The sequence below is a fragment of the Psittacula echo genome (genome assembly GCF_963264785.1).
Source record: "Psittacula echo genome assembly, chromosome: 19".
NCBI lineage: Eukaryota > Metazoa > Chordata > Aves > Psittaciformes > Psittacidae > Psittacula > Psittacula echo.
Genome location: NC_137755.1, coordinates 1,514,293 through 1,528,480, shown reverse-complemented (window position 1 = coordinate 1,528,480; position 14,188 = coordinate 1,514,293). Strand labels below are relative to the sequence as shown.

The 14,188-nt window shown below is 52.1% G+C and overlaps 1 gene segment (V, D, J or C); it reads left to right on the top strand.

Annotated features, from left to right (window-relative positions):
• Positions 1 to 322: 322 nt before the first annotated feature.
• Positions 323 to 9,604, top strand: LOC308228474 (Ig mu chain C region-like). The segment is given in 6 exons: positions 323 to 532; positions 2,143 to 2,460; positions 3,340 to 3,663; positions 4,603 to 4,939; positions 8,052 to 8,188; positions 9,477 to 9,604.
• Positions 9,605 to 14,188: the final 4,584 nt, after the last annotated feature.

Sequence of the window (14,188 nt, the reverse complement as noted above, 5' to 3'; positions counted from 1 at the left end):
AAACCCCATTATCCCCCCCAAAACCCCCATTATCCCCCCCAAAACCCCCATTATCCCCCCCAAACCCCATTATTTCCCCCCAAACCCCATTATCCCCCCCCAAAACCCCATTATCCCCCCAAAACCCCCATCATCCCCCCCCCCCTCCATTCACCCTCTCTCCCTTCTCTCCCCGCAGCCCCCCCCTCCCTCTTCGCCCTCTCCCCTTGCTCCCCCCCCTCCTCCTCCTCCTCCTCCTCCTCCTCCTCCTCCTCCTCCTCCTCCTCCTCCTCCTCCTCCTCCCCTCTCTTCTCCGTCGCCTGCGTGGCCGTCGGGGCCGTGCCCCGCGGCGCCGCCATCGCCTGGCGCGACCGCGACCGCCGCGACCGCGACGCCGCCGCCGCCGCCTTCCCGGGGGCACCCCGCGGGGCCGGGGCCGGGGCCGGGGCCGCCTCCCTCCTGCTCATGGACGGGGCCCAAGGCCGGGCCCTGCAGCCCTTCCAGTGCCGCCTCGGCAGCGCCACCGCCAACGTCACCCACACCGAGAGCAGCGGTCAGGGCACGCCTAAGGGGGTTGGGGGGGGGGGGGGGGGGGGTATGGGGGGGGGTCAATGGGGGGCTATGGGATCAATGGGGGTCAATGGGGGGCTGTGGGGGTCAATGGGAGTCAATGGGGGTCAATGGGAGTCAATGGGGGTCAATGGGATCAATGGGGGTCAGTGGGGTCAATGAGGGGCTATGGGGGTCAATGGGGTCAATGGGGGGCTATGGGGGTCAATGAGGGGCTATGGGGGTCAATGGGGGAAATGGGGGGCTATGGGAGTCAATGGGGGGCTATGGGGGTCAATGGGGTCAATGGGGGGCTATGGGGGTCAATGGGGGGCTATGGGATCAATGGGGGTCAATGGGGGGCTGTGGGGGTCAATGGGAGTCAATGGGAGTCAATGGGGGTCAATGGGATCAATGGGGGTCAGTGGGGTCAATGAGGGGCTATGGGGGTCAATGGGGTCAATGGGGGGCTGTGGGGGTCAATGGGGGTCAATGGGAGTCAATGGGGGTCAATGGGATCAATGGGGGTCAGTGGGGTCAATGAGGGGCTATGGGGGTCAATGGGGTCAATGGGGGGCTATGGGGGTCAATGGGGGGCTATGGGATCAATGGGGGTCAATGGGGGGCTGTGGGGGTCAATGGGAGTCAATGGGGGTCAATGGGAGTCAATGGGGGTCAATGGGATCAATGGGGGTCAGTGGGGTCAATGGGGGGCTATGGGGGTCAATGGGGTCAATGGGGGTCAATGGAGTCAATGAGGGGCTATGGGGGTCAATGGGGGAAATGGGGGTCAGTGGGGTCAATGAGGGGCTATGGGGGTCAATGGGGGAAATGGGGGGCTATGGGGGGCAATGGGGGTCAATGGGATCAACGGGGGTCAATGGGAATCAATGGGAGTCAATGGAGTCAATGAGGGGCAATGGGGGTCAATGGTGGGCTATGGGGGGCTATGGGGGTCAATGGGAGTCAATGGGATGAATGGGGGCCTATGGGGGGCTATGGGGGTGAATGGGGGTCAATGGGATCAATGGGGGTCAATGGGATCAATGGGGGGCTATGGGGGTCAATGGGGTCAATGGGGGTCAATGGGAGTCAATGGGGGTCAATGGAGTCAATGAGGGGCTATGGGGGTCAATGGGATCAATGGGGGGCTATGGGGGTCAATGGGGGTCTATGGGGGAATTGAGGTTCTCCATCTGTGATGCTTAATCCTTGTCCTTCACCCTTGTTCTTCTCCATCCTTCTCCTTCACCCTTGTCCATCTCCATCCATCCTTCTCCTTCACCCTTGTCCATCTCCATCCATCCTTCTCCTTCACCCTTGTCCATCTCCATCCATCCTTCTCCTTCACCCTTGTCCATCTCCATCCTTCTCCCTCACCCTTGTCCATCTCCATCCTTTTCCTTCACCCCTGTCCATCTCCATCCTTCACCCTTGTCCATCTCCATCCTTTTCCTTCACCCCTGTCCATCTCCATCCTTCACCCTTGTCCATCTCCATCCTTCTCCTTCACCCCTGTCCATCTCCATCCTTCACCCTTGTCCATCTCCATCCTTTCCGCTCCATCCCGCTCCATCTCCACCACCCCTTGCCCATCTCCTTCCCCCCCCCCAGCAGTCCCCAGCCCCCCGCTCACCCCCTCCAGCCCCACCATCACCCTGTACCCCCCATCCCGCGAGGACTTCCAGGGGCCCTACCGCAACGCCACCCTCCTGTGCCACGTCCAAGGCCCCCCCTCTCCCTCCATCCGATGGCTCCGCAACGGCCTCGTCCTCCGCGACGCCGCCATCACCGAGACCTTGGCCAACGGCGGCCTCCCGGTCACCAACAGCCGCCTCGTGGTCACCGAGGCCGAGTGGACCTCGGAGGCCATCTTCACGTGCCAAGTGGATGGGGAGATGAGGAACATCAGCAAGGCGCTGGAGTGCGGCTGTGAGTCCATGGCGGTGCAGGGGATGGGGGGGGCGACCACCCTCAAGGGGTCTCTATGGGGCTGGGGAGGCGGGGAGAAGAGCTTGGGATGAGGCAGTGCCAGGGAGGTGCCCGTCATGGAAGCCCGAGTAGGTGCCACCAACCACGTTGCCCATAGGAGAAGGGGCGTATAGGCCGTAGAAGGTCCGTGTCATCCATAGGAGAAGGTCTATATAGTCCGTAGGAGGTGCATATAGTCCTTAGAAGGTCCATATTGTCCATAGGACAAGGTCCATATTGTCCATAGGACAAGGTCCGTATCATCCATAGGAGAAGCTCCATATTGTCCATAGTGTGTCCTTTGGTGGCCATAATGTGAGGTCTCTATGGGTTGACCTCCATGACCAACATGGGTTGACCTCCATGACCAACACGGGTTGATGTCCATGACCAACACATGTTGATGTCCATGACCAACATGGGTTGACGTCCATGACCGACATGGGTTGACGTCCATGACCAACATGGGTTGACCTCCATGACCAACATGGGTTGACGTCCATGACCGACATGGGTTGACGTCCATGACCAACACATGTTGATGTCCATGACCCACACATGTTGATGTCCATGACCAACATGGTTTGACATCCATGACCAACACGGGTTGATGTCCATGACCAACATGGGTTGACGTCCATGACCAACATGGGTTGACCTCCATGACCAACATGGGTTGACCTCCATGACCAACATGGGTTGACATCCATGACCCACACATGTTGACGTCCATGACCGACATGGGTTGACGTCCATGACCAACACATGTTGATGTCCATGACCCACACGGGTTGACGTCCATGACCCACACGTGTTGACGTCTCCATCTCCCCCCTATAGACGAGGCCCCCAGTGAAGACATCACGGTGACGGTGACGCCGCCGCTCTTCGTGGACATCTTCAAGGAGAAAGCGGCCAAGCTCTCGTGCCGGGTCCTCAACGTGCCCTCCATGGACGGCCTCGACGTGTCCTGGTGGAAGGACGACGGCACCGAGCTCGACACCACGAGGCTCCCCCACGTCCTGGAGGCCAATGGGCTCTTCAGCGCCGTGGCCGTGGCCAACGTCCGCACCACGGAGTGGGACAGGGGGGACACCTTCACCTGCAAGGTCACCCACCCCGAGCTGCTCTTCCCTGCCCAGGCCACCCTGCAGAAGGCAGCCGGTGAGCGGGCACTGGGGGGGACTGGGTTGGACTGGTCTAGACTGGTCTAGACTGGTGCTGGGAGTGGGTTGGAGGTGGTTTAGAGTGGTTTAGGATGGTCTAGACTGGGTTAGACTGGATTAGACTGGTCTAGACTGGTGCTGGGAGTGGGTTGGAGGTGGTTTAGAGTGGTCTGGACTGGTCTAGACTGGGTTAGACTGGATTAGACTGGTCTATACTGGTGCTGGGAGTGGGTTGGAGGTGGTTTAGAGTGGTTTAGGGTGGTCTAGGCTGGGTTGGACTAGTCTAGACTGGTGCTGGGAGTGGGTTGGACTGAGTTAGTTTAGTTGAAAAACCAAGGGAAAATGGCCCAATCCCACAATTTCCTTTGGAAAACCAATGGGAAATTACCCAATCCCACCGTTTCCCTTGGAAAATGACCCAATCCCGCCATTTCCCTTGGAAAATGACCCAATTCCACCATTTCCTTTGGAAAATCGATAGAAAACGACCCAATCCCACTGTTTCCTTTGGAAAACTGACGGGAAATGACCCAATCCCGCCATTTCCCTTGGAAAATGACCCAATCCCACCGTTTCCTTTGGAAAATCGATAGAAAATGACCCAATCCCACCCTTTCCTTTGGAAAACCGATGGGAAATGACCCAATCCCACCGTTTCCCTTGGAAAACTGACGGGAAATGACCCAATCCCACCGTTTCCCTTGGAAAATGACCCAATCCCAGCATTTCCTTTGGAAAACCGACGGGAAATGACCCAATCTTACCGTTTCCCTTGGAAAATGACCCAATCCCACCGTTTCCCTTGGAAAACCAATGGGAAACGACCCAATCCCACCGTTTCCTTTGGGAAAACGACCCAATCCCACCATTTCCTTTGGTGGTGGTGGGGGGGGAAATAATCCATGGAAAACGACCCGTCCCCCTCTTCCTTCCGCAGTCACCGACGCCAAGGCCCCGTCCGTCTTCGTCTTCCCGCCCCCTCCGGAGCAGCTTTCCATGCGGGAATCGGCCACCATCACCTGCCTGGCCAAGGGCTTCAACCCTCCGGACCTCTTCATCCAATGGCTCCGCGACGGCCACCCGGTGCCGGCGTCCGACTACGCGACGCTGCCAGCCGGCGCCGGAGCCCCGCGCTCCCGCTGCCTCCTACTTCACCTACAGCGCCCTGACGGTGCCCGGGCAGGATTGGTCCCGCGGGAGCGTCTTCACGTGCGTGGTCGGGCACGAGCGCGTCCCGGTGCAGGTGGTGCAGAGGTCGGTGGACAAGGGCTCCGGTAAACCCGCCGCCGTCAACGTGTCCCTGGTCCTCGCCGACGCCGCCGGCGCCTGCTATTGAGAACCATTGTTGGAAGGGGATGGGGATGGATGCGTTCCGTAGAGAGGGAGGCGGGGGAAAAGGATGACGGGGATTTGCTGGGAAAGGGCAATAAAGAGGTGTTCTGATGGAGCGATGGAGAGAGGAGGGGTGCGGAGGGAGCGCGGAGGAGTGGGGATGGGGGGGGGGAAAAGGGGGGTTTTGGGGTGGGAAAGAGGGGGTTTGGGGTGGGAAAAGGGGTGGGAAAGGGGAATTGGGGTGAAAAAGAGGGGGTTTGGGGTGGGAAAAGGGGGGTTTTGGGGTGGGAAAGAGGGGGTTTGGGGTGGGAAAAGGGGTGGGAAAGGGGAATTGGGGTGAAAAAGAGGGGGTTTGGGGTGGGAAAAGGGGGGTTTTGGGGTGAGAAAGAGGGGGTTTGGGGTGAGAAAGAGGGGGTTTGGGGTGGGAAAAGGGGTGGGAAAGGGGAATTGGGGTGAAAAAGAGGGGATTTGGGGTGGGAAAAGGGGTGGGAAAGGGGAATTGGGGTGAAAAAGAGGGGGTTTGGGGTGAAAAAGAGGGGGTTTGGGGAGGAAAAAGGGGGATTTGGAGTGGGAATGGGGTGGAAAAGGGGAATTGGGGTGAAAAAGAGGGGATTTGGGGTGGGAAAAGGGGTGGGAAAGGGGAATTGGGGTGAAAAAGAGGGGATTTGGGGTGAAAAAGAGGGGGTTTGGGGAGGAAAAAGGGGGATTTGGAGTGGGAATGGGGTGGAAAAGGGGAATTGGGGTGAAAAAGAGGGGATTTGGGGTGGGAAAAGGGGTGGGAAAGGGGAATTGGGGTGAAAAAGAGGGGATTTGGGGTGAAAAAGAGGGGGTTTGGGGAGGAAAAAGGGGGATTTGGAGTGGGAATGGGGTGGAAAAGGGGAATTGGGGTGAAAAAGAGGGGATTTGGGGTGGGAAAAGGGGTGGGAAAGGGGAATTGGGGTGAAAAAGAGGGGATTTGGGGTGAAAAAGAGGGGGTTTGGGGAGGAAAAAGGGGGATTTGGAGTGGGGAATGGGGTGGAAAAGGGGAATTGGGGTGAAAAAGAGGGGATTTGGGGTGGGAAAAGGGTGGGAAAGGGGAATTGGGGTGAAAAAGAGGGGGTTTGGGGTGAAAAAGAGGGGGTTTGGGAGGAAAAAGGGGGATTTGGAGTGGGAATGGGGTGGAAAAGGGGAATTGGGGTGAAAAAGAGGGGATTTGGGGTGGGAAAAGGGGTGGGAAAGGGGAATTGGGGTGAAAAAGAGGGGATTTGGGGTGGGAAAAGGGGTGGGAAAGGGGAATTGGGGTGAAAAAGAGGGGATTTGGGGTGAAAAAGAGGGGGTTTGGGGAGGAAAAAGGGGGATTTGGAGTGGGAATGGGGTGGAAAAGGGGAATTGGGGTGAAAAAGAGGGGATTTGGGGTGAAAAAGAGGGGGTTTGGGGTGGGAAAGAGGGGTTCTGGGGTGGGAAAAGGGGAGTTTGGGAGGGGTTTGGGGTGGGAAAGGGTTTTGGGGTGGAAAAAGGGGGATTTGGGGTGGGAAAAGGGGGGTTTGGGGTGGGAACAGGATGGAAAAGGGGAATTGGGGTGAAAAAGAGGGGATTTGGGGTGGGAACAGGATGGAAAAGGGGAATTGGGGAGGAAAAGTGGGGATTTGGGGAGGGAAAGAGGGGATTTGGGGTGGGAAAAGGGGGATTTAGGGTGGGAACAGGATGGAAAAGGGGAATTGGGGAGGAAAAGAGGGGATTTGGGGAGGAAAAAGGAGGTTTTGGGGTAGAAAAAGGGGGATTTGGGGTGGGAAAAGGGGAGTTTGGGAGGGGATGGGGTGGGAAAGGGGAATTGGGGTGAAAAAGAGGGGATTTGGGATTGGAACAGGATGGAAAAAGGGAAGTGGGGTGAAAAAGAGGGGATTTGGGGAGGAAAAGGAGGTTTTGGGGAGGAAAAAGGGGAGTTTGGGGTGGGAATGGGGTGGAAAAGGGGAATTGGGAAGGAAAGGAGGGGATTTGGGGAGGAAAAGGAGGTTTTGGGGTAAAAAAAGGGGGTTTTGGTAGGGGATGGGGTGAAAAGGGGGAATTGGGGTGAAAAAGAGGGGGATTTGGGGAGGAAAAAGGGGTTTTTGGGAGAGGAATGAGGTGGGAAAGGTGAATTGGGGATGAAAACGAGGTTTTGGGGTGGAAAAAGGGAGTTTTGGGGTAGGAAAAGGGGTTTTTGGGAGGGGAATGGGGTGGAAAAGGGGAATTGGGGTGGAAAAGGGGGGTTTTGGGAGGGAATAGGGTGGAAAAGGGGGTTTTGGGTGGAAATGAGAGGTTTTGGGGTGGAAAAGGGAATGGAGAAGGATTTTGGGGTGGAAATGGGAGTTTTGGGGTGGAAAAGTGGGATTTTGGGGCTGGAAATGCGGGGTTTGGGGGAGAAAAGGGCGTTTTAAGGGTGGAAAAGGGGGTTTGGGGTGGAAAAGGGGGATTTGGGATGGGAATGGGATGGGAAAGGATTTTGAGGTGGAAGTGGGGGGGGATTGGGGCAAATAAAGGGGTTTTGGGGTGGAAAAGGGCTATAAAAGGCGATTTTGGGGTGGAAAAGTCATTTTTGGGACTATGAAAGGGGTTTTGGGGTGGAAAATGCGGTTTTGGGGTGGAAAATGCGGTTTTGGGGTGGAAAAGGGGTTTTTCGGGGTGGAAAAGGGGGTTTCTGGGGTGGAAAAGTCGTTTTAGAGGCTCTAAAAGGGGGTTTTAGGGGTGTATTTTGGGCCATAAACCCCATGTTTTGATGTCCAAACCCATCTTTTGGGCCATAAACCCCATCTTTTGGGGCACAACCCCTCTATTTGCACGCATAGCTCCATCTTTTGGGGCTATAAACCCCCGATTTGGGGCTCCAAAACCCCGCATTTGGAGCCGTAACCCCCCTATTTCAGCTCCCGAACCCGTATTTTCGGCCCAAACCCATATTTTGTTGCGTAAACCCCGTATTTTGGGCTCTAAACCCCGTGTTTCGGGCTCCATCCCCCAAAACCCCTCATTTCTGACGCCGTACGTACCCAAAACCCCCGTAATTCACCCCAAAACCCCCTTGTTTTGCCCCCATAGGGCTCCCCCATGGGGAGGAGGAGGAGGAGGAGGAGGAGGAAGGGGAAGACCTCGAGAACCTTTGGGCCACGGCCTCGACCTTCATCGTCCTCTTCATCCTCAGCCTCTTCTACAGCGCCACCGTCACCTTGATCAAGGTGGGCCCAAAACCCCCCTTTTTCACCCCATTTTCCACCTCCCCGTTGCTTCTCCCACCCCAAAATCCCATTTTCCGCCAAGTTTCACCCAAAAAATCCCATTTTCCGCCAAGTTTCACCCAAAAAATCCCATTTTCTGCCAAGTTTCACCCAAAAAAATCCCATTTTCCGCCAAGTTTCACCCAAAAAATCCCATTTTCCGCCAAGTTTCACCCAAAAAATCCCAATTTCCGCCAAGTTTCACCCAAAAAATCCCATTTTCTGCCAAGTTTCACCCAAAAAATCCCATTTTCTGCCAAGTTTCACCCCAAAATTCCCATTTTCTGGCAAGTTTCACCCCAAAAGCCCCATTTTCCCCAAATTTTGCCCCCAAAACCACGTTTTCCCACAAATTTCACCCCAAAAATCGCGTTTTACCCCCAAATTTCACACAAAAAAATCCCATTTTCCCCAAATTTAACCCAAAAAATCCCATTTTCCCCCAAATTTCACCCCAAAAGCCCCAGTTTTCCCCATATTTCACCCCAAACCCCCCATTTTCCCCAAATTTCACTAAAAAAATTCCATTTCTCCCGAATTTCCCCCCAAAAAATCCATTTCCCCCCAAATTTCACCCCAAAAATCCCATTTTCACCCAAATCTCAACCCAAAAGCCCCTTTTCCCCCCAAATTTCCTTAAAACAATAAAATAAGTGCATATTTTTACCCCGATTTCCTCGAAGGTTCCCTGTTTTCCCCCTGTTCTTGCCCAAAATCCATGGTTTCACCCAAATTGTGCCAAATTCCCATTTTTCCCTTAACTGAATCGAATAAATCCCTATTTTTCCTGTAATTATTGCCAAAAATCCCTGGTTTCCCCCTGTTCTTGCCAAAAAATCCCTGATTTTACCCTACCTCTTGCTGAAATTCCTGGTTTTCTGTAATTCTTGACAAAAATCCCTACTTTTACCCTATTTCTTGCCCAAAATCCCTACTTTTACCCTATTTCTTGCCTGAAATCCCTATTTTCACCCTCATTTCCTCCAAAGAGCCCTATTTTGCCCCATATCCTTGCAAGGAATCCCTGTTTTTCCCGTTATCCATACAAAACATCCCAATTTCCCCCCCAATCCTTGCAAAACACCTCTTTCCCAGAAAATCCCCTTTTTCCCTCTGTGTATCCGTAAAATCCCTCGTTTCCACCCCGATTTTTCCCTAAAATCCCTCTTATTCCCCCCCCCAGTTTTCCCCAAAATCCCCCTTGGTCCCAAATAACCAAAGAATTCCCATTTTTTACCCCTTCTCCCAGGTGAAATAGCCCCGTTCCCGATGGAATTCCGGATATCGATGGAATTCCGCGGGATTTTGGCCTTTTCCTCCCCGTTGTAAATATTCTCCTCCTGAAAAATAAAGATTTCCACGTTTTTCCCTCTTTTCCATGGGTTTTCCAATGGGATTCCTGCTCCTGGGAGTAGTTTTGGCGGCCCTATGGGGCTCTATGGTGTTGGCCAACATTGGGCGGCGTTGGCCACCATTGGGTAGCGTTGGCCACCATTGGGTAGCGTTGGCCACCATTGGGTAGCGTTGGCCACCATTGGGTAGCGTTGGCCCCCATTGGGTTGCGTTGGCCACCATTGGCCTGCGTTGGCCTCCATTGGGTAGCGTTGGCCACCATTGGCTTGCGTTGGCCACCATTGGGTTGCGTTGGCCCCCATTGGGTTGCGTTGGCCTCCATTGGGTTGCGTTGGCCCCCATTGGGTTGCATTGGCCACCATTGGGCAGCGTTGGCCCCCATTGGGTTGCATTGGCCACCACTGGGTAGCGTTGACCACCACTGGGTAGCGTTGGCCCCCATTGGGTTGCATTGGCCACCATTGGGTTGCGTTGGCCCCCATTGGGTTGCATGGCCCCCATCCAGATGTTCACAGTGATGGGAACGACGCCTCAAAATGCCGCAAACCCGCCCAAAATGACCCAAACCTGCCCAAAATGACCCGAAACCGAGAAGCAAGAGGGGAAGTGAAACGGTGCCTGGTGACAAACACCACCTGCAGGGGGTTTTTGGGGCCAGAAACGGGGGTTTTGGGGGTTCTGCTGCACGTCCGCAGCGCGGGGTGAAGGCTGGGGGTGGGAAATGAGCGCTTATGGGCTTTTGAGATGAGTTTTGGGGTGAAAAGGCGAGAAAATGGGTAAATTCGGGTGGAAAATGGTGATTTGGGGGGAGTTTGGTGAGAGGTTTAGGGTGAAACAGCAAGGAAATGGTAAATTTGGGTGGAAATGGTGGGTTTTGGGGTGTTTGGCGAGTTTGGGCGTGAAAAAGCAAGAAAACGGGTACATTTGGGTGGAAAATGGTGATTTTAGGGGAGTTTGGTGAGAGTTTTGGGGTGAAACATCAAGAAAACGGGTAAATTTGTTGAAAAATGGTGATTTTGAGGAGTTTGGTGAGAGGTTTGGGGTGAAACTGCAAGAAAATGGTAAATTTGGGTGGAAAATGGTGATTTGGGGGGAGTTTGGTGAGAATTTGGCATGAAACAGCAAGAAAACAGGTAAATTTGGGTGGAATATGATGATTTGGGGGGCGTTTGGTGAGAATTTGGGGTGAAACTTCAAGAAAATGGGTAAATTCGGGTGGAAAATGGTGATTTTGGGGGAGTTTGGTGAGAATTTGGCGTGAAACAGCAAGGAAATGGGTCAATTTGGGTGAAAAATGGTGATTTTGAGGGCGTTTGGTGAGAATTTGGGGTGAAACATCAAGAGAACAGGTAAATTTGGGTGGAAAATGGTGATTTTGGGGGAGTTTGGTGGTAGTTTTGGTCTGAAAGAGCGAGAAAATGGGTAAATTTGGGGGAAATGGTGATTTTGGGGAATTTGGTGAGAGGTTTGGGGTGAAACAGTGAGAAAATGGGTAAATTTGGGGGGAAAAGGTGACTTTGTGGTGGTTTGAGATGAGTTTTGGGGTGAAACAGTGAGAAAATGGGTAAATTTGGGGGAAACGGTGCTTTTGGGGGAGTTTGGTGAGAATTTGGGGTGAAACAGCAAGAAAATGGGTCAATTTGGGTGGAAAATGGTGGTTTTGGGGTGTTTGGTGGTGGTTTTGGGGTGAAACATGAAGAAAATGGGTAAATTTGGGTGGAAAATGATCCATTTTATTCCTTGAATCCCCCCCGAAACCATGGACAAGCCAAGGACGAGGTCTTCCTCCTTTGGTGGCTCTCATAGCACCTATAGGGCACAGAGATGAATCAGGCTTAATTAATCATTAATCAGCCTTAATTAGTGATCGATTGGCTTAATGAACGGTTAATCGGCCCTAATTAACGATTAATGAGCCCCAATTAATGATTATTGGTCTTCAGTTAATGATTAGCGAGCCTCAATTAGGGATCCATTGGCCTTGGTTAATCATTAATCGGCCTTAATTGGTGGTGAATCAGCTTTAAGTAATGATCGATCAGCCTTGGTTAATGATTAATTGGCCTTAAGTAATCACTCATAGACCTTAATTAATGATTAATAGGCCTTAATTAATTATTAATACCCCTTCATAAATTCTTAATGACTCTTAATTAACCATCAAGAACCCTAAATTAATCATTCATAAGGCTTTATTAACGATTAGCAAGCCTTGCTGAAAGATTAATGAGCCCTAGTTAAAGGATTAATAACCCTCAACGAATGATTAGTCCATCTTAATGATTGATGAGCCTTAATTAATGATTAATAAGCCCTAATTGTTGATTGTTATCCCTTAAATAGTGACCAATAAGCCTTAATGAACGATTCATAAGCCGTAATGAATGATTAATGAACTTTAATTAATGATTAATAAACCTTAATTAATGATTAATAATCCCTAATGAATGATTAATGAACCTTAACGAACGACTCATAAGCCGTAATGAATGATCCAAGAACCTTAATTAATGAGGAATAACCCCTAATTAATGATTAATAACCCCTACTTTATGATTAACAACCCTTAATTCATGATTAATAAGCCCTAATTCATTATTAAAAACCCCTAATTCATGATTAATAACCGTTAATTCATGAATGATAAGCCCTAATTCATGATTAATAACCCTTAATTCATTATTAATAAGCCCTAATTCATGATTAATAACCCTTAATTCATTATTAATAAGCCCTAATTAATGATTAATATACCTTAATTAATTATTAAGCACTAATTAACGATTAATAACCCTTAATTAGCTATCAATAACCCCTAATTAGCTATCAATAACCCCTAATTAGCGATCAATAACCCCTAATTAGCGATCAATAACCCCTAATTAGCGATCATTAACCCCTAATTAGCGATCAATAACCCCTAATTAGCGATCAATCACCCCTAATAAGCGATCAATAACCCCTAACGGCCCCCTACGGTCACCTTGAAGAGGGTGACGCCGGTGCTGTAGCAGAGGCTGAGGAGGAAGAGGATGACGAAGGTCACGGCCGTCCATAGGTCGCCGGCCTCTTCCTCTTCCCCCTCCCCTTGCTCCTCCTCTCCCACCGGGACCAGGTCGGGATCTGGGGCGGGAGAAGAAGGCTTCGATGGGGAGGCCGCCACCAAAAACCACCCTTTTCGGGGGCCATTTTGCCCTGTTTTCGCCCGTTTCCCACCCAATTCTTGCCCCCCCCCCTTTTCGGGGCCACTTTTGGCCCATTTTCGCCCGTTTCCCACCCGATTCTTGACCAAAACTGTCCCATTAGTGAAGGGAACGCGAGGTTCTTTGGTGGCCACCCAAAAAAGCACCATTTGGGGCCATTTTAACCCATTTTTCACCCAATTCTTCACCAAACCCCTCCTATGATCAAGGTGACCACGAGGTTCTTTGGTGGCCACCCAAAAAAGCACCATTTTGGGCCATTTTAACCCATTTTTCACCCAATTCTTCACCAAACCCCTCCTATGATCAAGGTGACCACGAGGTTCTTTGGTGGCCACCCAAAAAAGCACCATTTTGGGCCATTTTAACCCATTTCTCACCCAATTCTTCACCAAAACCCTCCTATGATCAAGGTGACCACGAGGTTCTTTGGTGGCCACCCCAAAAAGCACCATTTTGGGCCATTTTAACCCATTTCTCACCCAATTCTTCACCAAAACCCCTCCTATGATCAAGGTGACCACGAGGTTCTTTGGTGGCCACCCAAAAAAGCACCATTTGGGGCCATTTTAACCCATTTCTCACCCAATTCTTCACCAAAACCCTCCTATGATCAAGGTGACCACGAGGCTCTTTGGTGGCCACCCAAAACCCACCATTTTTGGTCATTTTGACCCCTTTTCTACCCAGTTCTTGACCAAAACTGTCCTACAGCAAAGGAACCATGGGGATCATTGGGGAATACACCAAAAAAACACCATTTTGAGCCAATTTTGCCCATTTTCCACCCAAACCCCTCTTCTAAGCGAAGGCACCACGAAGCTCTTTGGTGATCCCTCAAAACCCCCCATTTTGGGCCAATTTTGCCCATTTTCCACCCAAACCCCTCCTATAAGCGAATGGACCATGAAGCTCTTTGGTGACCCCAAAACCCCCCCATTTGGGGCCAAATTTCCCCGTTTTCCACCCAAAATTCTATAAGCGAAGGCACCACGGAGCTCTTTTTCAGCCACCCCAAAACCCCCATTTTGGTCCCCCCAAAACCCCCATTTTGGGCCAATTTTGCCCATTTTCCACCCAAAACCCTCCTATAAGTGAATGGACCACGAAGCTCTTTGGTGACCCCAAACCCCCCCCCATTTTGGGCCAATTTTGCCCGTTTCCCACCCAAAACCCTCCTATAAATGAATGCACAACGAAGCTCTTTGGTGACCCCAACCCCCCCCCCATTTTGGGCCAATTTTGCCCATTTCCCACCCAAAACCCTCTTCTCACCACCAACCTCTCCTCCGGCCACCCCATAGGCGCCGCTTCCCACCCATTCCCCTCCTTCCCCACCACCCAAACCCCCCCAACCCAACCCTGTTGACCCCCATTTTGGTGTCCTTCCAACCCAACCCAACCC